Raw genomic sequence first — 23,881 nt, 5'->3', positions numbered from 1 at the left:
GAAAGGTAGTTGCATTAGAGTCTCCTTTTTGTGTCACTCTGGGATCACATCTTTGCTTCTGTCTATTTTAGTTGAGATGGGATTAACTTTTTGCAGAGCTAGTCAGAAGACTTCAGGAAGAAGAAAATATCGGAGAGGGAAAGACCTTAGGGGACCTGCAGGTTAACTGCATTTTGCATTACACTGGACAATTAGCTCCCTGAAAGAAGGACCTGGCAGAGTCTTTCTGCCTGTTCATTGCTCTGAATCAGAAAACAAAGAATCAAAATAAAACCCACACAAAGATGTCATAATCTGGTTTAGTAGCTGTGCTACTTGTAGGGTGAGGGCTGCCATTGGCATGCCCTAGAAGAATTGGGCGTGATCCCTGCAGTTAGACTGAGGAAACGTTTAATCTGCAATCAGCCGATATTGTTGCAGTATGGGTCACAACACTAGCCAACGCTCCTCTGTAAGTGGGAGGCAAAGGGCAGTATCAGAACACGTGAATCCCATGACTTCCCGGCAGCTAGAATGCTGATTGTAGTTGCAAAGGGTTGTTTAAGCACCCAAACTTTATAATACTGATTTCTTTCCCTTTATTTTTCACATTTTTGGCACCAAACATATTAGCACATTTGCTTGTAGTGCCTGAGGTACCAGTATACACCAAGGTGTTTTCAGCTCTGGTGCGAGACCTTTATATTTAGCAAACAGCTATGAGTTGATAGTGGGATCTGCAGTGCTTTTTGGTTGTGGTTTTTTTTTTTTCTTCTTTTTTTTTTTCTTGCTGAAACATTAACATTAAACCTTCAAGACAGACAATGCTAAAATTTCTTCCTTTCACAAGGTACCTCTTGGCGATGGAAGGATGGTCTAATGGATATGTATTCCTCCTCAGAATCTTCTTCAGAGAACACTGCCCGTTTCTTTCCATTCCTGTTTTGTGTGAGGTCAAAAGAGATTGGCTTTTCTTTATGGCCAGTGTGTGTAGGCTTGGAGAGAGGCACTGTGTAGCTTCCTTCCCATCCAACGAATACATGTAGTTCTTTTGCAGTGTGCGCAAGCCTGGGATCACTCCCAGCTGCCTTTCTGCTGTCATGGAAGGAAATTTTCCTGAATATTTCTCTGTTTATTCTTCTGATCCAATCAGTTCTTAGAAAAATCAGAACTGGAGGCAGCAATTTTAATTACTCATAAAACCATGATTCCTGAGACAATAATAGTGAACAAATCCTCAACACCTTCATGGTCAGACATCACCAAACGGTCTAGGTGTGCTTTCAAAGAAAAAAGGGCTAATTTTTCATGTTGACCCCAAAGGACTACATCTGACTTGGTGTTGGGAACATCACTGATGACAGGCGCTTGCCTGAAATATAAAAAGTAACCCGAATCGGGAAGTCATTATCATGCTGTTTCAACAAAATTAAGTGTAAACAATTTTCAATGTTTTTTTCAAGTGAAGTCTTAACATCCTTGAAACAATCAAGACTTCACTTTTGAAACTGAATATGTTAGCCTGTCGTCTTTGTAAGTTTCAAAGACATTATATTCTTCTTAAGTGTGATTCACGTTTATTTTCCTATAGAGAACAACCTCAATTTTGGAAACCCAAAGATCTGCTGAGTCAAATTTTGTCAAATCTGTGATAGTCTGTTTATTTACCGCCTTTTAATCAAAAGCTATTTAGCATTGCTATCACTTCAGGAAAGGCAAGTTTTCCAAAAACAAGCTCTCTGGGCAGATCATCCTTACAGGGTGATCCTGTCACAGTAAAGCCTCATACAAGAGTAACTAGAATAGCTGCTAATTTAAATGTCAGTGAGTTTACAATCTCTCAGGGATTTTTCCCTAAGCTTTATTCCGGTGTTACAATGCTAAACACACATCTTAGACAAAGAGGGCCTTCTCTTCGCAGAATAACACTAGTTTGGTGGGCCACGGGAGGATAATCCACACGCCAGAGTGCAGCAGCATCTTCAAGGTCCTCCAGACAAACTGCTATTCCTACAGAAGAACCTTCAGCTGAGCCATGGGTCTCGCCATGCCTCTGCATGTCATATACCTCCTTCAGGCAGCAGTTTGAAGATCTCTGCACAAGAATACGTTACTCAGGACAGACATGCTTTGTGACAATTTATTGCACATTGAAAAAAAATCTCCCCCAGGGAGTTTGTCTCAGTCTTAGGACAATTTTCTCACAAATGCTCTCAGCCAGCAGGACCTTCCTCTTTTTTTTTAGCATTTTAGCACACTCCACTGAGGCTAAAACGGTTTTCTCAGCCTGTCTTAGATGTATTGCATTTGTATTACGTTACTCTGTGACCTGACTGAGAGATTAGATGTTAGATTTGTGGGAGAGCTCTTCCAGGATCTCTGTAGTGAGGACTCCAGTGGTTGTCTTCCTAGCAGTCAGAAATTGCTAAGTTGTCATTAGGGAATCCACTTGGAATCAATAGGAACGAAATATCTCTGGTGGTTTTAAAGTGATTATGTACTTCTGCAGTTTGTGGTTCTTCTATTTTTGTGCGCACGGATCCCCAGTGCACTTTCTTCCTTCACATTTGTTATAAGCCTCTTACCAATGAGATGTTGGGATTTGTTGTGGAACATATGGTTACTAGGACAAGGTACTACTTTTCTGTATTTTTCTTCCAGTTGTATAAGGATAACAGGCACACATTGTCTTCATTACCAATTCTTGGACAAAAGCTGTAATGCCCTTCACGCATACACTTGCACCACAAGTATGATCTACACTCACCAGCCTTGCACAGGTGAAGAATTTTCTTTCTTTCTTACAGCAGAGCCTCTCCTCCTTTGGATATTGGTAAATCCGTACATGACTTATCTCTAGATTTTGTGTATATATTTCAGGCGAGCAAGTTTATTGTGTTTGACTGGACTGGAAATGCAAGGAATTTCCACAAGGTATTTCTTTAGTCATTTTTCCCCTGGGTCTAGCTTCTTCAAATTACATATAAAGCTGTTCATAAAACAATCAGAAAACATACCTCGGAGCAGCTTGTTGCTGAGCTTTGCTACTTCTTTCATGTTTTGTTGTGGCTTTGGTTGTATCTGTCTCCAGCATATGCTTATGTTTGTACACAGAAGGGAGTCAAAGAGGTTTCACCTAGGCTGGAAAGGCTTTGGGTTTTTTTTTGTTTACTGCTTTCTTATTACAGTATTGAGCCCATACTGCTTGTTCTCCCAGTTTGATTGGGAAATGAGCCTGAAGAACATAAGTGAAGACATGATGAGGAAAAGGACTTTTTAAAAGTAGTAGTATGTTTTTACAGGCCTCTTACATAAGAACAGAAGCTCTTGTTCTTCTTCTGTATTCCGTATAATTTTATCCAAATTAAAAAGAAGTTGTAGGTTTGATATACACACATGGTCTTGGTCCTGAGCAGAAAAAAGAGGTTACCTGGAAAATTAGAATTGGGCCCTGAATTCCTAACTACTTCTTAAATTGTCATCCAGCCCACCCCTGCAACTTCTCATAAATGTGTTCTTTTATGCAGTGATATGAATTTGTTAAATTCTGGGAAATTCTGTCACTGCAACTTTTCCTTTCTAACAGACTCAAGATTTATCTGACAGATAGCTACAAGCTCAAGCCCGAACCACTTGACCATCTGAAGTGGAAACACCAATGTTATATGAAAGGCCAGGGCTGCGGATGAGCAGAGTCTGCTGCAGACGAGTGAGTGGACTCCGCTGATGATTATCTCTATGGGAAGAGTAAGGTTCCCGCCTGCCCAACAGTGCGTATGCATGATTTCCCTCGAACCCTCACATCCCACACTTTGCTAGTGCTGTCCACGTTGGTGTTGATTAGTCTCTGTTTACCGTGAAGAAGAGAGGAGTAGGATTCTTTCGAGTTAACTTATTGACAGGCATCTGCTGGAGCACAAACCATGGACACAGTGCATCGTCTATTACCATAACGCAATTTAGAGGCTCTTTCTGTTATTTCATGTACGTTCTTGCTGCTGATAATCAGTGGATAAACAACTTTCATAACAACACTGCAACCCCCCCCACACCCCACCCCCACCTAGCAGTCTGACAGTTGACGGTTAGCCACGGACTTGTAGCAGTCTTGGGTAGCCAGTTTCCAGACAGCAGCTTGCTGTTCTGGTCAGGATGGGCTCTGTCACTCATGGTGTGTGGTTCCAAAGGACTGGGCAGGTTTGTCACACAGGTCTGTGAAGGCCTGCTTCCTCATGCACATGTTTTGGAGCTGTTGTTGCACATTAGTAACTGCAAAGTGATGGGACTTGATTCTCTGAGTTAGTTCAGTTCCAGAAAACACCGTTGCACATTTTGGGAAAGTTAGGAAAGTGGGGAAAGTTATCATTCATGGTGTCATCCAAACTGATGGACACTAATAAATCCACACATGACTTGTCTCTAGATTTTGTCTTTCTTACCACCCTCCACATCTTTTAGCATTGCATTTCCTTTCAAGTTCCAAGACCTGTCTGCACCTCCACACTGCAGCTCTGGTTTGTGAACGCCTCAGCTGAGGTTATAAGGAATTGCTCCGCAAGAACCACGCTAGCGCTGTATTGCTGCAAACTGAGCTGCGTGCGAGACCATCAAGGATGTATGGGGACTGAAGTAAATTCTGTTTTTAAAGCCATGAAGGAAAAATAAGTTAGTTATTTTATAATGCACTTATTGTGATTCTCAGAAGAGTTTTGCCCAGTGGTATGGTAGGGAAACTGGGATGTGTCCTTTCTTATTCCATATGTGTTTTATATGCAAAACCCTGTGTAGAGACTGCTAAGCAGGTCCAATGAGATTTTCAGAAAAGAAGGTGAGTAAAGAAATGGATGCTCCAAGGTAGAACCAGTGAACCAGATCAGGAAGATATCTAATGGTGTGTCCTCATTTCTTGCATCCTCCAGTAGCACTAATGTCTTCATCCTCAGGAAGAATTCAGGAACCCTGCACTTAACTCAGAGAACTTCAGGTTAAATCAGTGAGTGAAAAGAGGAGAAAGTGAAACAAATGCAATGTGGGGAGAGGAACTCAAGCTCTTTCATATTCACTTCTCTGTGAAAACTCAAGGCAGGCCCATGACAAAAATTCAGAAAGCAAAGGAATATTCATCCATATTGAATATTTATATAAAACACAGCCTAAGATTATGGGGGACCAGACAAGGGTAGGAGGGTGTGAAGGTCCAGGAAAAGGAAAATGATGTGCAAATATTTGGGAGTATTTTAGACAATGTAGCATGTGGTTCAAATAGATGGTTAAAAGCAGAGGTGTTAGCATACATGTAATAGACTGCAAAAGCATGTGTTAAATGCATCCAGCACAATATAAATATTTGACAGTCAGTTGGGTTGAACATCTGATCACTTTGAGGCATGAGACTTACAGTAAGATAAGGAGTAACAGCTATTTGGTTTAAATAGTAGTCTCTGTTCCTCTCTGGGCTGGCTCCAAATGTCAGGAGTGACCACACATATCACCCCAGGAGGGTCTCACCAGTCCTTCCTTCTACCTCGGCTCCTTTCAGCCTTAAAAGAGATTTTCTAGGCTTTTATTTTCTCGCTGTCTCCTTCTCATTTTGTGTAGGTCTTATTTTGACAATATAGACCTGGGCTGCTTTTGGGCACGGCACTGAAGACGACAGCAATGAATTAAGGCTTTAGTCGTGAAACTATCAGGAGCAGGCTGTGGAGCTTGGATCTGAACTGAAACAGGTTTTTAAAAAATGATGTTAGTTTGCCAAAAAGCTAACTTAAAGCTTAAGCATGGGTAACTTAAAGCATAGAGGGGAGCCTAATATTTGAGTGAGCTTAGGGCATGGTAAGGCATACCTTATCTATGCAAGATTTCTCAAGCATATTTATTAGCATATGTTAGCTAACAGGTGTCAGCCTCAAATTTCTAGACAATCAGGGCCAATGTGAGTCTGGAGCTCAAAGTACAGTATTAATTTAACTGCTTTTTTGTTTGTGGGTTTGGTGTTTTGCGGAGTTTTTGCATATTTTTTTGGTTCTTGCAAGCAAGTGCTTCAAATATTAATTTTAGGTTTGAGGGTGTCCTGCTCAGGGAAGCATCTTCTGTAATCCTGGTTATATTGTAGTTATTTGAAAACTAGTATGGAGATTGTCTCATATTGATATGAAAGTCTTAGTAATAATAACTGGATAACCTTCTAACAGGATAGGTTTGTTCTGCATCTTTTATCCTACATCAGTGGACTGTTGTTTTCTGTCAATTTTTTTCCCTTCCTTTCCTGTCTTTTACCAAAAAGTTACTTTAACAACAAACTATATTTAGTGTATCCTTGAACTCCCCAATTTTTTGAATATTTATTGGTCAAAATCTGTGTAAATGTAGTTCAGTGTCCATCTGCTGCTACTGACTTGTGGTTTTATTAAAAGTGTCGTGATACTTTGTGTTTTTCATATTAAAAAAGAAAATATTTCTTGCTGCTATTGCAGAGAATGGGGTGTATCTCAAAAAATGGAAATTAGTTGAACAGAAAAAAATCTTTTCCATAACTTGTATGATTTTTTGAACTAATCTCATGATCCGCTGTGGTCTGACTCTTGATTTTTCACCGTTTGGTGTTCTGGGCATTCCCCACTCTCTTTTCAATGCATGAGCAGGTAGCCCAATGCCACCAGCGTTCCAACTCTGGAAAGATTCGGGATTTTTCTGTAAGGATGGGATGGTGATTCATTCTGAGCTCTCACAAGACAATCATGCAGCTGCCCCTGTTTCAAAATCAGCAGCCCCGCCAGCTCGTCTCCATCAGCCTTGAGAAAACAGGAAGCACAACGGCCACCACAGGAAGCGGTGCGTTCTTACACCCACCCCAAAAACTTTGCTGCTGAACCTATTGCAAAATGTTAACAGAACACTGCAGGGTACACAGAGAAAGAGATGAGAAATCTGCTGACCTTTGGGTGCCTGTGCAATTCCTGGCTTCGGTTTCTTAGGCCCATAGCCTAACTCTGTCACCAACATGTCCTCTGTTTCTCAGTTACTGCAACTTAAATCCCCTACAGTAGGATGCTCTTCCCCAGAATGTGAAGACTTTTTCGAAATTGTCTTGTTTCATCCCCAAAATGTGTACAGAAATGCAGTAAGAAGCTTCTCATCTACAGGGCTGACAGACTGAAAGACAGAAATAGGGAAGGTGGAGAGGACTGTGTTTGGTTCATCCGTGATTAACTGTGCACTCATTTCCTTGGCAACATGGAAGAAATGGGTGTTCTTAGGGTGGAGATTTATATGTATATCTTGTGATGTGGATGTTTTTCTTATTAAACAGTAAAAAGTATTCCTCACTCTCATGGTTACAGAGAATGGACCGTACAATAACATTTCAGAGAATAGAGGTGCCTTCTGCATATAAAAGGAGAAGCACGATAAACTGGCCTAAGTAGGAAACACCATTCGTTGGGGATGCTGTGGGGCATGGAGTAGAGTTAGGAATGGCTGAAAGGGAACAGGATGTTCCACAACAAGCAAAAAAGACAAAAGAGATATAACACGCACAAATATTTGACATTTGAGAAGGCTTTTTGTGGTGTTTGGATACTACAATCGTCTTGAAAATTTGTTCTGCAAAATCAAAGAGGGGAAAATGCAAGTTTATACGCTGGGCAAGCAAAATTTTACAAGGGATTTTTAAATTAAAAAAGCAGGATTTGAGAATTAGAGAAGCTGCTGCAAAAGAAGCGCGATAATAAGAAGGCAAGAGAGGATCAGGAAAGGAAGATGATCTCAGCTACTGAGACTAGATCTAGGCATTATTTTTTCTGCTAGATGTTTCATTTGTGCAATAAATCCAGATTTGAGAATCTGGTCCTAGAAACCAAACAATTTGTAAATTCTTGTAAATATTCTGAATTGTTTTGTCAACAGTTGAAGCTTTTGAAAGCAGGAAATTTCTTCTTGTTTCAAAATTAAAAAAAATTTGAAATGGAAAAGTATATAATTTTGGTTTCAAACAAATGTTCATTCAGCTCATAATTAAATCTTGGGGGATTCCCATTTTCATAAGAAAACTGTAAACGTTATTTAGAGTGAAAACAAATTCCCTAGCTTTCCTTTTTTTTCTCCCCCACCCCTTTTCCTTTTTTTTGATTCAGCCAGTAAAAGTCAATCATTGCCACAGATCCAGCCAAACTGAGAAAAGCAGTCGGATTCCTGAAATCTGGTCTTCAGCGTTACTGGAAAACGGAGAGTATTAAGAGGTATATTGCAAGAGTGCTCAAAGTCCTACACAGAGATTAAATGTAGACTTGAAAACAATGTCATCAGAACACTAGACAAATACCCCTAGGAATTTGGCTTAGTTTTACTAAAGCAGGAAAGTTGTACATAGAATCTTTAAGCGATCTTGCCTGGATGTGGATTACAGACACATAACTCATTCAGCAGAGTGGATAAACGCTTTATTTCTTTGTCTCTCAGCACTAGCTCCTGAGAAGCTTCTTTCTCTGTCACAGTTCAATTGATCTTACTCTGTGGCGAATGGAAATGCAGTTATACCAAAATAAATTGAATATTTTAGCTGCTACTGTTACTATGGGGAGTCTTCTGTCCAGATTTCCGTTATCCAGATTGTTTTAGAATGGAGTATATAACACTTTCAGCACATCTTACTTTTGAAAACTCTTAATCTGAGGTGAAAACTTCATAATACTTCCCTTTGAAGTAACTTATTCTATACAGATTGTTTCTGTTTTGCACAGTCATTCAGCAGGCAACTTCAGTTTGTCTTGTAACTCCCCTCATTACGTTAACTCTCTTAACAGCACGCACTTTGGAATTTTTCTAAAGCTCATAGCTGTGGTTTTTTTCCTGCCATTAAATACATTTTCATTTCAAGTCTGCACAGATATTAGCAACGTGACTAGTTCCAAGATTAAGGCATTCATATTCTCTTCATTTTGATCTAACATCTCTGTCTTCCTGCTGGTTATTCTGTGTCTTGACTATTTTCAAAGTTCTAAAAACATTAATAAAACCGTGAAGTTTACTGGACAGAATAATGCTGTGCTGTTCATGTTGTTTCTCTGGTGAGACTTATCTTTTTTTCTCGGTGGCAAACTAGGCAAAATATATGGCGGATCCTATCTGTTTATAGTAAAATGTCCCAGTTCACACGCTTGTCACAGATTTTCCATGGAGGGCTTAATGAAGTTTTGGTTTTTTGGTTTTTTTTTGTTTGTTTTTTTTTTTTTTGACAAATCAGCATATCCTTAAACTCCAAGATATGTCTTACCTCTCTGCATCCACACACACAAAAAAATCACTAGCTCACTTACATTGGAGGTCTGCACTGAATTCTGTACCTTTGGGAATGCTGTGCATGTACTTCAGATTGGACTTCTCGGACTCCATCTCCTGGCCATGTAAATGTGAAAAACAGCCTGTCCTGAGCATGGAAGAGATCCTTATCATGTCTGCTAGTGCGAAAATCTGTCTTGGAAACCAAACATTCAGAAACAAACTATTCTACCAGTTCTTCCTCATTTACTTTACTCTACTTTGACTCCAGCTCACAATTTGCTTCCAGATCTTTTCCAGAGACCTGATGATTCACCTCAACCTGTTTCTATCTTAACACTTATTGAGACTGATTTTTCTCTTGTGAGCTATCCAAAGTGAGTAGTATTAACTTCTGCAGATAAAAATTCAAGTTCTGAGAGGAAAAATCACACATTACCATTAATTTTCATTGCACTAAAACACAGAGCCAATGTAGATGATCAGGGAAACCAGAGGTTTCAGTCCTTTCTAACTTTGTGTGCTTATTAGATCATGCTCTCTGAAATGTGTACCTTATTAGTGGTCTAATATGCAGTATGGAAATAATCTAATGTGCGAGGCAAGAAATAGAAGGAAAGGGGTGCACTTTATGCAAATGAACTCAGAAAGTGTTCAGGACTGGTGACTTCTAAGTGCTTAGGAAGCTGAGAGATTCTTGTAGTCAGAAAGGCTTTTTCTGTGCCTCTCAGTGGAGAAAGCATTGATGGCTTGTAGTTGACATGTCCCTTTGCAAGTCAAGTAGGTACAAAATTGCCCTTAAAGCTAGAAAAAACACTGGGAACAAAGGTATAACTTGTATTCAACTGTATCATGTGGGTGCAGAGTGGAAAATGGAAAACAATCTTTAAAATGTGGACAAGATCAGTGTTTTGAAGAACAAAATCTGTCGTACAGGAGGCTAAGTCAGTTATGTTTGATTATATTTCAATCAATTATTTCTTGCTATTTTTTCAGAGAGAACTTTTTCAAAATTCTAAGCTGCTAGCATCCCCCCTGCCTATGACTCTGACTGGGCAGCCTCTGAGCTGGCTCCGCTGGTTCTCCTGTCAGCTGTTGTGACCAAGATTATAGGTGGCCTCAGGTAAGGACCATTAATGCGTAGCTGTATAGGCCTTCACTGAGAGCAAGAGGAAGCATCATTTCTCCAGTAGCATTCTGTAACACACATTTCGTACTTCATCTGTTTTGTTTTTTTTTATTTGAAAATTATTCTGCACACTTCACTCTGTGCCTTCACTTGTTCCCTTAAATTCACTGGCAAGGTAATCACTCTGGTTGTTCTGTATCTATACTGTATTTTCGGCAGTTGACAACTTCTTTTAACCCCTCGTAACCTAATTTTGCTAGTCTGGAACTCTTTAGAATTCATTTTTGTGAAATATGGTTCAGATTGATTTGCTTGTTTTGTTGCTTTGTTGGTTGTATTAGCTGACAAAACTGACAGACCAAAAAAGAATTGGAGCAATGGACGAAGAGAAAAATAAAAGGAAGGCTGAAAGCTCAAAACACAGTTTCATCACTTTGAGGCTAACATATATTTTAGCTCATCAATTTCTCAATTCAACCTTAGGTCAGAACGTACTTTTTATTATATTAATTGAAGCATAATTTTGTTTAATTCAAACTCTACACTTTAAATTCAGATTTCTGCAGTGTGAAAGCGAAACAGTTTGTTCTCCTCTTACACACTTAAGATTTGATTTTCATAGGTCCTGAGCTCTCTTGGTTTCAACTGCAGTTGTTGGAACATTTAAATGACTAGGTATTTTACCAATAAATAAGCTAATCCTCTTCAGAGCTGCATATGATCTAGGAAGTATTTTATAGGATCAGTAGTACTTTTGAAGCTAAACCAGTGCAGAAATATACTTTCAGATTTTCTTGATGTAATCAGACCTTCAGGGAAAAAGCATCATTAGCTTTATTGCTTAAAGCAAATGCTTTAGCTTTGCTTTAATAAAAATCAGTATCTAAAACATGTAAATTGTATATTTTGAAGGACAGAGGGTCTCTGCGTGCCAATTCCATTCTGGTTCTGCCAAATTTTCTTAGAGGAAGTAACTTCTTTATGCCAGGATTATGTGACAGAACTAGAGCTATGTTCAGAATACAGTTGACCTTAAGAGAAAGAGCAGATTTTTGTTCCCCTTCTTTGTGAAAATTTTTAGCAGCTTAGCCTTATTTAACATTATGCTCGTCCCAGGTTTCAGTTATGCAGATGCTCACAGTACTTCTTCCCTTGGAGCAGACAGCTTGAGTCTGAATCAGATGACAAAATGGTTGGACAAGGTTGTCCAAGGACTATGTTTGTTCTGCTCTGAACATTGCAAAGGGAGAGACTGCAGCTGCCATAGACCTGCCTAGTAAATCCACACTTGCGTATTCTATAGCCCTCAGAAATGTAAGAACTCTTTTACTGCAAAAAACTTCAGAAGATCAGGTAGATGATTCTGTTTAAGACAGGTTAAGGACTACTTTGTGGAGATCAGCTCAGATCTTCTCTGGTTTTTCAATGCTTTCTGTCTTAATTATTGTTTTACACTAAAGAGTTAAAGAATGATTTTGGTGCAGCGCCTTCCAGAACCATTAGTTTCAGTCTCCAGCCTTCAAACCCATCAGTCTTGGTCTCTATGATTATGTGCAATGAAGCTGGGCTTCATTTAGGATTTGCATTTCCTGGGAAGAAAAATAATTAAGGCTTGCATGGGGTGGGGTAGGGGGGAGCTAAAACAACCAGAACATTTCTGCTCTGCATTTTTTTCCAGTTGATGATAAGCTTGAATGTATCTCTCCCCCACCCACGCAAACATTGAGCTTTGTTTCTGGAGGTCACAAATGGCATGATTTTGCATTTCTGCCTGCCTGCTGGTTTGGGTGAAGTAAAGCAGTGGGGCTTTGCAGAGTGGGACAACTGGGTGAAATGCTTCTTGCTCTCTTGATTCTTTCTTTCTCTTTCAAAGTGAGTTGCAGTAGTCCTTGTGGGAAGGAAGAAGAAGATGGTGGTTTTGCACAAACATTCTCAGTGACTGTTCTTTTCTTTGGCAATCTTGGAATTTCCCTGAAGACTTTTGTTTCTTGCAGGTCCTCTGATATATTCTTTTCTTCAGTTTCCTTCCCAAGTTTCTGAGCCCCAACAAAACTTGGTCGCCCTCTTTCCTTTATATAATGGAAAACTAGCCTTTGACCCATCCAGACCCTTTGGAATGCCAGGGCTGTAATTATCTACAAAAAGCTGTGGAGGTATGGCTGCTGTTTGCCTCTGGTGGATGGATTTTATCAGAAAAGGTAGTGCTGATTTGTATCACCCAGCCACACCAAGGTTATACAAAGAGCAGCAAAGCCCCAGGAGCATAACAGTCGGTCTGCTCTTAACCTCAACCTTTATCTCTCACAGCCAGCTTCCTTCCCGCACCACAAGCACCAAGTGTTATTTTACACTGAAGTAACACTCTGTAACAGAGGTCTATCTGCCCAAAGAATGGAAAGGGAAAAAGAGGATGAGATGAACACAAGATGGGTGGGCAGCAAGAGGAATAACGATTACAGAGCAATGCTCTTCCAGAACCAGTGCCAATCCACTGCCTGCCAGGGCATGTGAGCTTTGGAGTAGTCAGGATGGGCTTTTCATCAGTCGATTCTTTTTGTCTCAAGCATTTGCCTTCACCTCTAGGTGACGAGAAGTGATTTTGGCTAACAGCTGCTGAATGAAATGAGAGAAAGCTGAAGGAATCGGGGCTGATAGCACCTGCTTCAGTCTGCCGGAAGGCACCCATGACTAAAAGCAGTGCCCCGCCGTGCCCCAGGGGGATATATTCACTATACCCAGAGGCTGGTTGAAGCTCCCATAAGGTTCCATCGCTAAAAGGTCACATCACCTCGCATCTGATATGAAATTTGTTGAACCCCCCGAATAAGTAGGGAAACTCTACTCTCTTATGTATTTCCTGTAAGTCATCTCTACAGGGAGAAGAGTGGTGCTTCCTGGAGTTCACAAGGAGTCAGGCTTTCTAAAGCCTTTGGCAGGGGATAAATCCTTGAGCATACGTACCTGGAGAAAAACAACAACAACAACAACAAAACAAACCCCCAAAAAACTCCAACCCAAAAGGAACATCTAAAGCCCAAGAGTCTGAGTAAGAATGTGTTGGTATTTACTACTTAACTGCTAACAAACAGGACAGATATTTGGTTGTTGGGGTTTTTGCAATCAATACGTTGCAGAAATCAGAGTAGTGTTTCTTACTCTTCATCTCCCTGATCTGCAACATTAAATGATAAGCCATTTATAAACATGAGATGGGGTAAGCAAAAAAAAAAAAAAACAACACACACATAAAAACCAAAAAAGAAAACCACCAGAGGCAGCTGCACAGACCAGCAGCTGTGACACACACAGGAAATTTGGATGGAAAGAACCATTAGTGCATTGAGACCATCTCCTCGCCTGTTAGCAGGGCCAGCCCCCTTTTAGCAGACTTTGAGAAAGCAGCTCCTTCTTCATGACAGATGGGGGTGACTTTAAGACTTTGTGCTGCTTAAATAACCTCTCTGGGAAAAAGCCTCTTCAGATATCAGTCTCTGCCCCACCTTTTCTTATTTGACCCTGTGTCCATCCTGCAGCAGAAATAGGCCTATCCTGTGTATTTGAAAGACCTGTCAATCTACCATTTTGCTCTGTATTATCTAAATAATGACTGTTCCTTTGTTGTTCTTCAGCCAGGTACCTGACAAAGCCCACCCTACGATAGGCATACCGCGGCTAGAAACAGCTATTTCACAGCCAGTTTGTTGAGTGATGGATGTGACTCTTAAATGTAAGAGGAAATAAATAGCAGGCAAGACTATACATTCCTCTTGTCCAACATACACATCTCCCATCCAGCCTCAAATGGTAGTTTTGCTTTGCAGACCATTTGCTTATCTTCAGTCCCTGAGGAATGGAGAGTATTAAACGGCTGATAAACACAAGTTCAGATTTTGGAGGTTTTTTGATGAGTCTGTACTTGGGTCATCCTGATTTCCTGCTGATAATCCAACCAATTTCAAATTAATTCTGAGGAAAAAAAACAAAGTAAATGTTTCACATGTAACTGCATAAACTTCGTGGCAATTCAGCATCTGAGATTATTCTATCCAAAATTAAACCCCCTTGTTTTATCCTATTACAAACTACTGAAGAAACTCAACAGAAGTTTTTTGAAGACCCACAGCTGGAAAGCTACTAATTGCATTAGCAAAATAAGAGCTCTGAAGTCTTGTCTGGCTCTTAAGCCCAGTTTATCATCTTCCCCTTCTTGCCAAACATAGAAAACCATGTGTTTTCTGTCAAAGTCCTACAGCAAACCATGTGGAAAACAAAGAGCTATAAATAACTCCCCCCCAACATGCAAGGTGACTAATCTGCTGCTTCCAATAATATCACCCTCCAAGCACCAAAAATTTTCCTTTGCCATTACCTTTGTATTAAAGCCACATTCCCGTGCTCTTTTCCTGACAAACTCTTTCTTGAAATCTCATCTTACTACACTTGTTCTCTTCCCATCCTCAAATACTTGCAAAAATGGCACTTTTAACTACCTGTGACCTCCAAATTACATTTGTGGAAAGGTAAATTTCATAAAAGAAAATGGAATTTCAAATTCTAACACAGCAAGAGTATGATCCAGTGTTTGGGGTCTGGCTTGTAATCTAGGGTATTGGGTTAACTCTCTGGCTCCGTGACTCCTTAGCTGGCCACTTGCAGTCTCTATGCCTTTACTTTCCCTGTCAGTCACAGGGCAATACATGTTCGGTGCCTTGTTTGAAGTAAAATACGGTGTCTAAAGAGGAGTAAAATGTTTTTGAGATCCGTTGATTGAAAAAAACACATAAATAAAAGGTGATATGAACAGTAAATGCTACTACCGCAAAGTCAGCTGAAACTGCTACAAAGCGTAATATCCTTACAGGTCTGGGGAAAAAGACATACAGGGAAGGATTTCCTCCTCCTGTCACTCACCATTTATTAGTTACGAGGCATAAATCACCCACTAGGTCTTGAATCTGCCCTACATATAATGGAAACGTGGTGCCAGAAGTGGCATTGTCTTTACTAAGCATTTACTAACAATTCCAAAGGGAGAACAGCTCAACAGCCTATGACATGATAGGGCAGTTCTAACAGCCTTCATCTAATGGTGGTACAGCAGGATGTTTTCTCAGTAGAATTGGTATGAATATGTTTGAAACTGTGAGAAACATCAAGCACATGATAGGGAAGTTTATGCAGAGTTTTGAAGTCTGTTTTTAAATAACTACTTAGTAATGACTATGTCTTTTTAATTTTGTACTGTGTCTTAGTGTGCTGTGAGCCAAGCAATGGTAGTTGAACTGAGCAAGGGAGATTATTTCATTTGTTGTTAAAAAAGAAAATTTTCACATGACCTAAGTCACACAGTTAATGTAAGTCACTAGCCACTAGTCATTTTAATTTATCCTCCTTTCTCTCCAATAATTTCTCGCATAGGTTCTGTCATTCACTTGTTGCATTTGATTTCAAGTCAAGTTACAAGATTTTTCATACAAGTTTGCGTATGTATAACTTCATCCAAATGTTGTTACTTAACCGCTATAATAATAACAGCAACACTAACAATTTTGTAATGTGTTGAAAATCAATGATTTGCCTGGGCTACAGTATTTCATAGCTCATATTTCATAATTTCAGAGTAGTTTGTTATTTTGAATTTATTATGTATTTTGATAATCTTAGGGTGAGTCATAGTGGGGAAGACTGTCAGTAAATGAAGAACTGAAGTCTTTTTTGCTTTTCCATATTTTCTTTTTGAGTACAGCTTTGGCTGTTTGTTAGCCTGTTGTAAAGTAAGAATTTGGAAGAAAACCGCAGAGGAACGGTATTCCAGTGAAAGAAATTTCAGCTTTCTTCTCATTTGTGAATGAAGTGAGTTCTTTTCATTTGTGAATTTTCCAGATTTTTCTAACTGATGTCACAGTTTTGAATTTAATTTCTGCAAGAGATCTATAGGTATCTTTTCCTGATAAATTTGTTCAAAGTCTGGAGATTTCCCCTGCCTACTTTAGCAAATCTATACGGAGTCTATCTATTAGTTTAAAGTATGAAAGTTAAATTTCACTGGGCTATGAAAAGCATTTATCTGCACATAAAAATTTAAAATTATTATGAATTTATATACGGAAAATTTTGATCATTATAAAGTTTTTTTGGATGTCTTGATAATAATCTCTTCATTTCCTTGCGTTTTGCCAGGTCTGTCAAGACTTCCTCTTTGACATAACTTACCCTCGTTCCCTGTATATTTTTAATATTTCATGTCTCTCTAGCTTCTTGTCTCTGTGCATCAGTGTCTCCCTGACTACAAACGTGGCTCCCTCTGCCTCTTTCTTCTCTTCCCTGAGTCCTTCTTGTGTCTTTCTGTTATCTAATGATTTCTGAGTCGTTCTGTCCCGTGCATCCCTTTCCAGGTACCGCACCACTTTCTTCCCTCAGCGCTCTGGTTTGTTAGGAATCCAGTTACAGAGCCGAAAAGGCAAACCCTGGTTCAGCTCCATCTACAGGCTTAGGAATAAAGCCTGTTGTAACTAAGCACCCTAACAAAATATTTTTGCAGTGCAAATAAGCCCTCTGTGTGGGAGGCCAACTTTTCAAATGTGCAGTGTATCATCTGAAAAATTCCCTTGGGGCTCTGACCTGTTAGGCAAATCTCTTAGAAACCGGTTCCAAATGGCTTTTCATGGTGAACTGTCCAGACAGCATCTGCTCAGCAAGGCTGTCTTTTAGCAGGCCAGAATCTAATCTTGGCTGTGTCTGTACACGTGTTTTATCCTAGCCCGAATGAGGAGAACTCAGCTTGCTTCACCTGAAGTGCCGCTGCAGGAGGAGCGAGGGCAAAAATCAGTGACTCCATTTTGACACAGGCAGGAAACATCGGGAGGGAGGGGGCCTCGTTTCTACAGCATAAATAACACTTTTGTGACTCCCGTATCATGATTCAGCAGCTCTGATGTCAATTTACAGTAACAAAGGAGACGGAGAGATGGTCTGTGTGGGAAGGAGTGTCGACAAAAGCATCTTGTACAACTTCCCCTGGGCTCCTCAGCTGTGTTATCAGGGGTGGGCAGCTGTGCAGGACAAGCCCAGCTTCAGGGGAGCAAAGCCCCAGGCTGCTGAGAAGAGGTCTGTGGCAACAGCAAGAAATGAGGGTGGTAGATAAGCTTTCAAACTCAGGATCTGTGAACTGTGTGGAGCCACTGGCGTTGCTGACCAGCAGATGCATTTGCTCAGTGTAAGTAAATGCCAGCGCTGGAAAAAACGGTGTTGTGCACTGTTCAGAGCGTGTCTCATATCTGACAGTGCAAAACTGGTGATGGTGAAGCTCAGAAGTACAGGATGAACCTAACAATGTCATGGTTGGTTAAAACATTTTTAGATCCTTGCAATATTAATTTGGGGGTCTCTTTTTTTTGTGTGTTCAGATTTTTCAGTTTTGTCAGGTTTATGTTTTCAAATTTTTCAAGCTGCCTGATCAAAAACTTCTGAAAGAAAGAGTAACTGAGGTTCTGCAGGATCTCTCAGTATGCAGGGAGTGTGAAGTTGTGGATGAAAAAAAGGATTTGGCAGTACTGTATCTCACAACTTTTCTCAGCTATCTTTTCTCTGTCACTATTGTATCTGATACCCTCCATATCCAACTACACTAAGGTCAGTTTTCTAGACCTCATCTTTGAGATACGATGCCTGCAGCCCAATTTTCTCCTCCTGAGACTTACTTCGAGTTTGCCTTTACACAATCTTTCTTGCCCTCCGGCTGCTTGTTTCCTTCTTCTCATCATTCCTTTGACGTCTCTGCTAAATTCTGCCCACACCTTTCCATCCCTGATCATAGCACCAGGAAACGGTTGCTTTGTGCTGGATTGCTCACCTTGGGTGCTGTGTGTGAATTGTTCTGTTTAACCAAAACTTCAGGTTTCTCAGATTACTGGTAACAGTGAAGTTTGAGCTTCAGTGGCAATTCTCTTTGCTATTCTTGTTCTGAATCCTCCTCCATAATAATGTCTGCCACTGAGTTTCAGTGTTGCCTGTACGCTTCCACTATTGCTCCAGTCCTGGGATTCTTTGCCAACTAAAAAGACAGAAAAAAAAAAGGGCTTCCCCCACCTACTTTGAAGTACCTCAGATGAACTTTGCTATCAATTGCATTTTTTTTAGTGCCAGCTTTATACAACTTCTGTCACCTTAGACAAACAGAAACGGAAAACCCCTGAACTCATAGTTTTTTTCCGTCTTTTAGAACGTATTCCATAATGCGGCATGGCAGATTGAAACATTGCAGATGTTGTCCTAGATCATCTTACAGAACCGTTTGTACCAACCTACTGAGTAGTTTTGTATGTTACCCGAATGAAGACCACATAGATTCCTCAAGAGTCTGGAAGGAGACTGTGAACCACTGACGTCTGCGCTGTTGTGGCCTCCTCATTAGGAGAAAATGGGACTAGGCTGTAATACCTGGACTTAGAATTTGAGTGGTGAATACTAATAATGGATCCTCCTGCATTTAAGAAGCTTGGAGGATTTAATTCTCTCTCTGCTGGCTGGAGGTGGGCATTGTTCTGAGTCAAGGTATTACTGCTTTGGAGATACATTTGCACTCCACAGACCCCTGCGTTACAGCAGCCTGATATTTAACCCTTTCTGCACACCACACCTTAGAGCGCAAACACTAATCTTACAACTCTGCCATGTGATGGCTACTTACAGGATATGTAGCACTGTACAGTCTGGAGCTTGTGGCACTCAGGGTGAGTGACAGCACAGGTCTCACTACTCACAGTAGCTGAGCATGTAAGTCTTGGCAGTAGCGTTCAGAACAGGGACCTCACTCGGGAGGGATGTAGGTCTCACTCTGTGCAGAGAATGAAAGTGTGAATGTTGGTTATAGCGTGTTTGTATGCCTGCAACCCCGATACTGAAACATCCATGCTGAACCGCAGCCTGTCCTCTGTCACCTGAAGGGCAGGAACCATCGTTTGGGCTGTACCCTGGAGACACAAAGAAGATGTGTTAGGTTATAGAAATCGGGTACTGAGCACTGAAGGTCGTAAGAAAACCCTCTTTCATGGTCAGAACCCAGCATTAACTACATTTAGATAAAGATCGGGTATCAAACACGTAACACACACTGATACCCAGCTTGGCAAGGAAAATATGTGGCTTCACTGTTTAAGTCTGAAACCTCAGCAAAGAACACACTCATGCTGGTCTTCTGCTAGATGTCTAGATTGTGCTAGACCTTCCAGCGCAATTTGTTTTTTCACGGTCATCTAGATTTCCCTTCCTTTTCTTGCTTACATTTCTTAAGACTAGGTAGAGCACCTTTTCAGGATGAATCTCAGCCCTAACTTCTGTAAATCCTCTGTGGCTCATCTGCCACGTTTCACTCATCTGCCCTAACCTGCTCTTTGGCTATATCTTTCCCAGACCAGGCCTGTCCTTTTTTCTTCTTTCTCCAGCTTGACACTGAAAGCTGCCCAGATTAAATAGCACTCAGCAGGCAGTCCATTTATTCCTTACACACACTGGTCACACTGGTAAAGCGCAGCGGGTCAGGCGGATGTCCCAGCTGGAAGTTTTGCATCTGTGCTTGGAGGTAAGCATGAAAGGGAGTCACCAGGGCTGCTGGACACACTTGTGGTGCACACAGAGTTAATATGCTGACAGAAACACTGAGGTTTACATCTGAAAAACCAAATATAAAAATAATATGATGAGTAAGACTAAAATTCCCTGTTTTGAGCTTCCATGGGGTCAGCTCCCCTCCCCCCCATTCAGGGCTCAGCAGTCACTTCTCCTTTTCTGCTGTGCCTTGCAGAAATGTGTCCTGGGATGAGTCAGAGCAGGACTTCCAGGCAGCGGTGTTACTGCCTTGGGCTCCCACCAAACAGCAGGCAAAACTGCCTGCTGCTGGGGCCTGGCAGCTCCTTTCATGACTTAGAGGGCTCTCTCCCTCTGATTTGCTTGTTGCCCCTTGATACTTTTCTTTCCTGAATTGTAGGATCACAGAAAACGTTAGGTTGGAAGGGACCTCTGGAGGTCAGGTAGTCCGGTCTCCTGCTCAGAGCTTCACCTTTAGATCAGGTTGCTCAAGGTCAAGGCCAGCTGAACTTCTGAAAATCTCCAAGAGATACCACAGCAACCTTGAAAATCTCTTGCAGTGCCTGACCACCTTTATTGGGAAGAACTTTTTAAAATCTTCCTGCCCTATCCACACGCATGGTCTGTCCCTGTTTCTCTGCTTGCCTGTGCCACATCTGCCAACGCTTAGCGTCTGTCTTACACGTGGGCTCTCCAGAGATGTTTTTATATGCCCTCTCCAGAGATTTTGCTGAGGCTCTGGTACCCTTCTCTTTGCAGATAGTGAACTTTCAGGGCACCATTCATGTCCTGCCCTTTTTCAAAAGCGAGCTTCTGACTGTACAAAAAGAAAAAAATATGTTTAAGAACATCCTGGGGACAGAGGGCACTGTTCGGTGTGAGTAAGCATGAATTTACTAGGCAACTCTGATCCCTTTATTAGCAAGATTTATGGTGGAAATTCAGCTGCCAATACGTTTTCCTAGGGAAGAACACCCCTCCCTCGTGGTGGCTAGGAAGCCAAGCTCCTCTGGAGGGTCCCCTCCTTCAACCAAAGCAGACCCTTGCCAGGCTTTCATGGGACACCCAGGGCCTAGACCCCACTGAGGTTGTGACAGCTAAAGGCGAGTGTCCTGCAGTGCTGGAGCGACTAGAAGAAGGTTTAGCACCATCCCTGGGCTTGGGGTGTTCCTGTCTTGTCAGCACATCACCTCATCTTTGTGGGGAGAGGTCCCCAGTGGGAGAGGTCCCCAGTGGGAGAGGTCTCCAGTGGTACGTCTGTACCAGCCGCATTCCCTGACCCTGAGCACAGCCCAAGCCCAGGTACCGCGCTGAGCTGAACCGCGACGGCAAGCCCAGCCATTACCAGGCTCTGGTGTAAGGTCCTGTAGCTCCCGCCGTGTCTGGGTATTGTGCAAAGAAAGGCCACTCACGCAGATGTGGCACTTGGGGACACTGGTCAGGGGTGGGCTGGGCACTGCTGGGGTAACGGTGGGACTCGACGATCTTACAGGTCTTTGCCAACCTGAGTGACTCCTCGATTCCGTGGCCCTTGGGTTTAACTGCTTGTGCCCAGCAGCTGTGAGCATCAGCTCTAACCTGCCGGGTCCCTCCTCCTGCCCTGCCCAGCCCTGTCCTGCCGCCGGTGGGATGCGCAGTTCCCCCCCGACAGCCGCAGCGCCGGAGCCCCGGCGGGATGGGGCAGTCGGTGCGGGCCCGGGACTGCCGTTTTGCGGGCCGCTAGCGCCGCCGTGCGGCCCCGCCGCGGAAACGCAGCCTTAGCGGGGCCGCCGCTGCCCCCAGCCTGCCGTGAGCCGCTCCCGGGCAGCTGCGGTACAAACCCCAGAGGCCTCCAGACCCAATTAGCTTGAGAGAGTAACTGATTTTCCATTTTTCCTTTTACGTTTATTCCATTTTTTTTTCCCAGCCTGGATGCTCCAAACGCTTTGTTCAGACTGGTGACCCAGACAAGAAAGCAGGACTTTAAAAAATACTAACAATAAAACCCTCAAAAGTAGTGCTTTTAAAATCTGCTTGCAGATTGACTAATATTTTTGAGTGACTTAATTTTTCAGTAAACAAATTATTTTCCCAAAAGATGTGTCAAACTCCACTGATATGGCTTGGCTCTTGTGGAAGCACAACACGCCAGCCTCTGGGGGCTGGCACCGGGTGTACCCCACGCCTCTGCCCTCAGTGCCAGCGAGTTATAATAGTTATAATGGATTTACTTTTTTTTTTCTGGAAAGTTGCTTAAGTTCCATTATTGCCCCACTCGGGCGAGAAAGACATGAGATCACAGAGATGGTAAAAAGGGTAAGCACTGGAGACACGCAAATAAAGATGTTGAGAGGGGCAAGAACATCAGATACAAGTCAAAGAGCAGTGGAGATATAACGACCGGTTTTGTAAGTCTGCCTTTAAAAGTGATCTTTTTTTTTTTTTTTTTTTTCTCCTCAGCTGAGGAAACAATTCAGTAAAGAATACAGAAAACTCAAAGTCATTTTCAGAGAAATCGGGTTGAAGTGGCTCTGTGGCTTGGGGGAGGCAGGAGAAGATCCCAGATCCCCACTCCAGTTGTCTAGTTGCTATGTACATATAGCAACACATATATATGTTTGCTATACAAAACAGCAGATTTTGGACTAGACTACCACTGAAAAATTCACTCCGCAGCCATGAACTGTGAAAAAGCTCCCTTCGGTGCACGGCGTATTAGCAGCTGCCACCTGATGACACGAGTGCACGTTTCATCCAGAATTCCTCCTGCGCTGGCTTACAGCAGGATGCCATAAAACCTGCAAGGCTTGGAGTGAAATCCTACATCCCTGAGGTCAAAAGCAAACTGCCACTCATTTCTGTGTGACCACGATACCACTACGGATTGCAGCAGTCTGAAATTCCCAGCGTGGCTTGGTTTACCCGCAGAGGTGCCTGGTCTAAGTGTGATGATCACAGATATGATCATCAGCACAGGGGACCGTGCCACTGGAGCAGGGCTTGGGAAGGCTGAGGATAGTCAGGCAGGCAGTAGGAAGGTGTCTGCGGAACACAAGAACCATACAACTTGAGAACAAAATACAAAATACTTTTTCTTTGAAAATTCAGAATTCAGCTTTCTAGATAAGCGTTCTGTTTGCAAGTGAGAAAAATACAACTTTTCTTGAAGTGCACCTGCAGCTGAACGCAGGGTTGCGTTCCTGTTAGATGAACGCAGAAAGGACAGGTAAAGCAGTGCGGGCCGGTGGCTGGCTGAATTCCTGACTGCTGCTGCGGGGCACGACGGTGTGACGCAGCGAGGCCAGGGCCAGACTCTCGAGAGCATCAGCATCAGCGCTGTCTCCTTGGGGAGTGGGATTCCTTATGAAAACTGGAGTGAGAAACAAGTTCTGTGTCTCGGGCAAAATGGTGAGAGATGGAACTCGCAGGTACATGGGAACTCGTGGAGAGTCTGTATGGGAAACCGTACAGCTCCCGGCCGGCTCGGCTCCTGTAAAGGTCAATCTTTGTTCTTGGCTGACCCAGCGGCTTGGGCGTATGCAGTTTCTGCAGACCTCTGTAAGAACACCGAAGAAATTCGTAACAACTTAACGGTTGGACCTGGTGATCTCAAAGGTCTTTCCCAACCTAAATGACTCCGTGGCGCTAGCGTGGATGCCCTCACAGTTCACCGTGAGGACACGGAGCTCTGGGCTTCCGAAGCACTATCACGCAGGTTGGAAGGAACCCGTAAGGCGGCAGCAAGCACCTGCAAAAGTCAAGGTATCTTTTAAAAACACGCGGAGGCCAAGTGCCAGAGGCTGCCACGCTGCCATCTGCTCCAACCACTCCAGAATCCTGCTCAAAAACTTGTTTCCACCCTGCTCGTCTTCACGCATCCGCAGCCCGAAAAGCTTACGGTCCAATTAGGCAGAGGGGTTTAAAAAAAAAAAA

This window comes from Falco naumanni, chromosome 7, assembly GCF_017639655.2.
Source record: "Falco naumanni isolate bFalNau1 chromosome 7, bFalNau1.pat, whole genome shotgun sequence".
Lineage (NCBI taxonomy): Eukaryota > Metazoa > Chordata > Aves > Falconiformes > Falconidae > Falco > Falco naumanni.
The sequence above is the reverse complement of the archived record's forward strand: the minus strand, read 5'-3'. Positions refer to the sequence as shown.